Here is a 6000-nt window from a genome sequence, read left to right as displayed (position 1 = left end):
GGACCACGTGTGAATAATTTGTAACTATAATGAGGTGAGGCACACCTGGGATTTTAGAAGTCTGCCCTGTCTGGTACACCTGAGCAACCCTGTTGAAAGCAGCAGTGATACAAAACCATTGCTAAGGGTTGGAGCTGCCAAGCTAATTTAGCAGAATTAGTAGGGGAGTTCCCATACAACTATCCCTTATAGTGTATTGAAGTGTGGTGATCCAGTACAGTGCTGCTTCTCAGAAAAAATCTCAGGGTGATTTCAGTGGGAGAGCCCAAGTGGAACTAGACCTTGTGTTTGTCACTGCAAGTACACACCTGCAACACTGTGAACGAAACAACAGCTGATACTGATACTTGTATTTGAAGTAAATTCAATTCTGGAAAGAATCAGGATTCTGAAAATGTATGCTATAGAAAAGTCTAAATATCCTTCCTCTTGGAATAGGGTTCAAGAACTATAATCTCCCAGACTTTTGATATAAAATGAGTAAAAGTAGTGGCAAATCATAACTAAAGCTCCTAGGTTCTTCTACTTTTAAGGAAAATTAAAAGGCACATTCACAATAAGGACACAGTTACTGAGATCTGTTACCTTTGAAAATCACTGAGAAGCCATGTTGTATCTACAGAAGCACTTTGTAGACTCCTTAAATGAGTGGGCCAGATTCTGCGCTCATGCTACAAGGGGCAGTACTGGGAAAAAGCACAGCCTAAATCCCCATGTAATATTTTAAACTTTATAGATTAATCTTTGCTGTGTTGCAGCAACTATAATACCTTGACTCCTTGCTTTCAGGATACTAACTAGCCAATTCTCCAGACACATGGGATTAAGAAGTTGCTGAAAAGTAGAGACAAAACCAAAGGCAGGGCTCTGCTGCAGGCTGTAGGAGCAGGCCTGCGGCTGGGAGAGGCAAGTGGTTTGATCCACAGATTGCTGGCTGGGAGCCCGTAGAAACAGGTGTCAGGATTAATTGGTACCAGAACCACGCACCCATGCAAGTCACTTCCTCAGAGCAATGTTAGCCAGGTCATCATGTATCCTAATATACTTACACTTCTGTAAGAGACACGTGTAGAGGAGAAACCTTTTCATTTCTGTGTTTGGCAAAAGTGTGAATACCATGAATATATCTTTCATGAAAACAAACAAAATAAAGTCATCCTTTACCAAGAGTGACATTTAAAAACTCCCAACCTGGCTGTTGGGAGATACTGCTTGACTCGTGCTTCTCTCAGCAGTCACAGCAAGCCTAAAAACTGGACACTTTCCATGCTGTTGTGCTGGGTGTCACTTGAGCTTTGCAGGGCAGCGCTTCTTGGCATGAGCCCCTGTATGTCACAACTCACCCCAGCTACGTGCTGCAAGCTTACAGTGTGGTGATACCTCCCGTTGCTACTGTGTGATGAAGGTAACATCTCCCCACACCTTCCCTAGGGATTCACAGGGACACCTTGTAGTTAGACTTCCTTTCTGGAGCAGAAGCTCAACCATCTCCAGTGGACATCACTTCTAGTCTAGAAAGAAAATCCCTGAGTAGTTCTAGGAGTTGCTTTAAAAATAAGCAGCTGAAGGAGATGTTAGATCTTGTCTCTGAATGTTTCATCAAAGAAGCACCATTACAAGTGGAAAATAGAATGTATTTTCTTAGTTTATGATTGTCTCTAAGCCTCAAGAACCCTTTTTTACACTGCTGTCAGGAAAAAAAAAAAACAACAAAATGTTGTATCTGTTTCAGATTAGTGAAATTTTGAGGGTTGTGTCAGACAAAACCTATTTTTATGACTTGTTTTTCATTCTTGAAGTCTACTGTATTTTTGCAAATAAATATTGGATGTAAAGGGATAAATTTCTCAGCTAGTATATATCAGCACAGCTCCATAGATTTGAATAGGGCTATGCTGGTTTAAGCCCATCGGGGACTGGCCTCACAAAAGGCTTTGTAAGCTTTTTTAAGTTAAAGGAACAGGCTTGCTCTGTGTTTAGGCGCTGAAAGAAAGGGAAAATTATGAGCACAGAGTAATGTAGACTACAGCTTTAAATGATAAACTACAGAGTATTTGGAGGGCTTAAGGGCTAATTGTAAAAACGTACTACATTTGTTGAGAAAGTCAGAAAATTACATCCTAAGTACATGTACTCTTTACATATTTTTATATATATTCCACAGTTATTCAGTAGGGGGCAGTTAAAAGCCTAGATGAGCTTTGCAGTCGCCATTTAGGCAGTAGCATCAGCAGAGGCTGGAGTCAGTCCATCCGTGAAAGCAGAGGGAAAGAGAGAGGCTGTGATCAAGCCAACAGAAGCATTAGCCACAGCCGGGGCGCTGGGGAGAAAGCGGGAGAGGAGCAGAACCGCCAGAGCACCGAGCCTCTGAGCACACTGCGGGCAGCAGCCAGCACAGGGCGACAGGAGAGGCAGCAGGCGACGGGGCTGCAGCCCCCTTGGTTAAGTCAGGGTCTCCTTTCTCGTGAGGAAAGCCAGTGCAGAGGGTGAGCAGCTGGTGTGATGAGAGGCAGAAACTGAAGAGCATTTGGAGCTTTCTGTTCCTTCACAGGTAATTCTTTTTTCCTTGTTTTCCTACATCACCTCCTACAATAAACATAGTTTTGCACTGAGATTACAGCTCTTTATGTCCTTTGGCCAAAATCCAGACTCCTCACTCAGACAAAATTTCCACTGAAGTCAATAGAGTTTTGTGTGAGTTATGACTGCGAGATTTGATCAAAGCATGTATCTTATGCAGAGAACATGGCATGCTGTAAGATGGGGCTGACAAAGAAGGCAGAAGCTGGTCATATACATACTGGCCAGTCAAACATAATTTTTATATGTACTGGGATGCTAGTAGTGTCTTCATAACCTGTTTGTTTGTTTTTTTTTTAAACTATCCACTAAAGCTTGATGTGCCGAATTTTGCCTTAGTTTGTACCACTGCCACTGCAGTGGTTTAAGGACAGATTCTTTTTTAATTATTATTATTGTTAAATTAAAGCTACGTTATGTACTAAAAGAATAAAAAAAGTGATGAGTTTGCATGAAATAACACCAGGTGTTGCTTTCTTTGAAACAGATATAACTTTGCAGCATTCCACTGACAGGCGGGCAATATTTCATTTTCTCAGTAAATTGTGCCTTTCTCAATTGAATGAAACAAAATAAATCATGAAACGCCATTCTCAAGAGTCTCTTAAGTGACTGAATTCAGGTCTGATAATACTTCTTCTCTTGCTATCTTCTCCATGAAATGTGAATGCTGTGTATGCTGCAGCACTCAGTCACAGCTGGGTGAGCCCAGAATGGAGCAACCAGATTTAATGTATTTTATATTTAAAGAATTTTCTGAAAGTCTTGTTTTCTTGAGTTTTAGTCATACATGAATACATATATGCCTGTTTGTAAATGCACCCTTGTATAGGACTGTAATATGTGCATCTCTGTACCTATTCATGTAAACAAAGCTGTTGCAAGCAGTTGCTGTTACACCTTTGCTAGGGTTTTCAGTTTACTGTATTTAGAATGTTTGCAGGTGTTACAATTTTTAATTCTGGGTCAGAGGCATATTTTGGCTTCCCCTGTGTGTATGCCCATCTGCCCCCCTTGCCCCTTTTACTTTTCTGAGTGATGGAATTCACTTGTGTTCAGCAGCTGTCCTCCAGGGTCCAGCTGTGGTTACTACACCTAGTAGTGCCCAGTCTTCCCAGAATGGTATCCATGCCATCATTCAGGGGCTATGATGGCTATAATGTGGTATCCCTCCAAGTTTCACGCTCTCTTACACTGCACAGCGCATTTCTGAGGCTCTTGCATGAAGAACTGTCCAAACATGAACAGGTTCAAATTTGCAGCTGCCAGTCAATGGTCCCATGGAACTAGGGGAATGATTGTGATGTACAGCTATTTGTCTTCATCCCTGGGAAAAGAGAAGAATGAATGAGTATAAATGGGCTGTGAATACACTTAAGCTGGAAGGTTTCAAACCGTTAATGCAGCAAGGTTCTGATAATACCTTCTTGTTGAAGTAATAGAAAGTGAAGTCTCTAAAAGCTTTTCAGCTGGAACTTGATGGAAGGATTTGTGTGAAATGGTTCCCTGCAAGGTCAAAGAGTTAGATTTCGTAATCCAGAAGTCTCTTTCAGTACTAAACACCATTCTTACTTTTCACTGGAAGTTGTCTGCATTTAAAAGTCTCTGCAAATGGGTCAAGCTCTTTGGAAGCACAGTTTTCCCCACATCTCATAGCAGGGCAACTGAAAGCATATTTCTCTTCTTGGTTGTGCTGCGTTGCTGTTTATACCAGCAGGCACATAAGCCCTAATGCGTCTGCTGGTGTAAACAGAAATATTATTCTGAGATGGTCATTAGGCTGAATAATATTACCTTCTCACAGTGCAGAACATAGCTCTGTGGAAGATGATTTGAGTTCAGAGGCATGGCTCCTTCTGGCCAATTGGTCAAGATGATATTACGTGGCACTACAGTCTCTGTTGTACCAACAAAAGTAGTGGATAATATATAAACTGATAGCGCTGCTCCTGAAATTGTTACTAATAATGTTTTTAGTTTCTTTTGAGGATCACCTGGTAACGTTCTTTTTGCACTAACCAACATACCTGCCCATGTAAAGATCCCACTGTCATGTGTGAAAAAGCAGACTCACACTTTCATTGTCACAATGTGTGTGCTTTTGCCTCAAAACTTAGCTCGTTTTAAAAGCCTGCATTAAACAGTATGATGGTCAAAGATGCTGCTACAGAATGACCATAGTCAATTTTGTATTCCCTTTTCTTGTACTTCTTTCTCCTTATAACCTGATCTTTTTTTTTTTTTTCCCCTTCTTTTTGCCTTTTTATGGTTTTGGTTTATATACTGCATTTTGCTTTTAATTCACAGTATACCTCAGTAACTGATCTGTAATATATAATTTGAATGTTACACCTCCCACATGTGAGAGTGTCAGGCCATTTGTACACTCAAACTGGAACGGTACTCACTGTGGAAGATTCGGTTTGACATGTAGAGCTGATTCCAAATGTTTATTACTTTGCTCTTAATGCTTTGTATTACTAGGCTTAATGGAGCAATTATCGATATTATGTAGAGAAAAATGGCAATTCTGTGTGACTTGAATACTTAATATTACCAATATTGCTTTCCCTTTTAACTGAACAATTTCCATGAGTGTACCAGGAAAGAAAAAATCTTGGATTTGTTTTTTCTTCTGTCTGTTTTACTTTCCACACACAAAGATTTCTAAACATTAATGAAGAGATACTTTCACTGCCTTTTTGTTGTTGCATTAAAATTACAATGTACGTTAGATTATCTTATCTAAGTGCTGGAAAGTCAGTGGAAAAGACCGAGTGACAATGCAACTGTATGTATGAATTGAAACAGAACATACTTTATTGTTGCATTATGAGAAAACAAATATTGTTTTCAATCACAAATACCGATTACTCTATAATTCTTGAAATGAGTATCAAAGGAAGATGAGAAAAATGTCAAAAAAGGATGTGTCAGCTCTCTGGCAAAATTCACTTTTTGGCTCATACAGGGGTCAGGAACACATCCACATAAGCAAAAAAACATTTGAGCTGAATGTTAGATTTTCATCTCAGATAAAGAAGTCTGTCTTTAATTTCTTTGACTGAGCAGGGCTGCTGTATGGTATGGAGGCAAAATGCAATCACCCTCACCCTGGCTGCAGGTAATGGAATTGATTTTAGTTGAATTTGAATAAGTGTCAATGAACTTATGACAGCCTTTTAGCCTTCTCATTTAAAATATATATGTAGTAAAGCAGCCATATGAAATGAGCAAATAAATTGCTGGACTGAAGGTGTTTCCTTTCCAAAACGTCCAATAATTCTGACTTAAAATTAATGTGAATCTCAGAAAAGATGACTTATCCTCCTTTATTTAATTTGATACTCCTCTCTGGAAATTGAGAGTGACAGCTTTTATCTGTTCTTAAAAAAACAATAACTTAAATAATCAAATATT

The 6000-nt window shown here is 39.6% G+C and overlaps 1 protein-coding gene across 2 annotated transcripts in view; it reads left to right on the top strand.

Moving 5' to 3' along the window:
* The first annotated feature begins 2160 nt into the window (after positions 1–2160).
* DIRAS2 (DIRAS family GTPase 2) overlaps positions 2161–6000 on the top strand; it is a 193714-nt gene continuing 189874 nt past the window's right edge. For both annotated transcript variants that reach the window (XR_008972724.1, XM_057413819.1), the window contains exon 1: positions 2161–2551. The gene's annotated coding sequence lies outside the window, so the exon portion shown is untranslated. The remainder of the gene's footprint in view (positions 2552–6000) is intronic.

Source organism: Pezoporus wallicus, unplaced genomic scaffold (assembly GCF_028554395.1).
Source record: "Pezoporus wallicus isolate ANWC-B61680 ecotype Strahan unplaced genomic scaffold, APGP_CSIRO_Pwel_v1 contig_10094, whole genome shotgun sequence".
In the NCBI taxonomy this organism is placed as follows: domain Eukaryota; kingdom Metazoa; phylum Chordata; class Aves; order Psittaciformes; family Psittacidae; genus Pezoporus; species Pezoporus wallicus.
The sequence above is the reverse complement of the archived record's forward strand: the minus strand, read 5'-3'. Positions and strand labels throughout refer to the sequence as shown.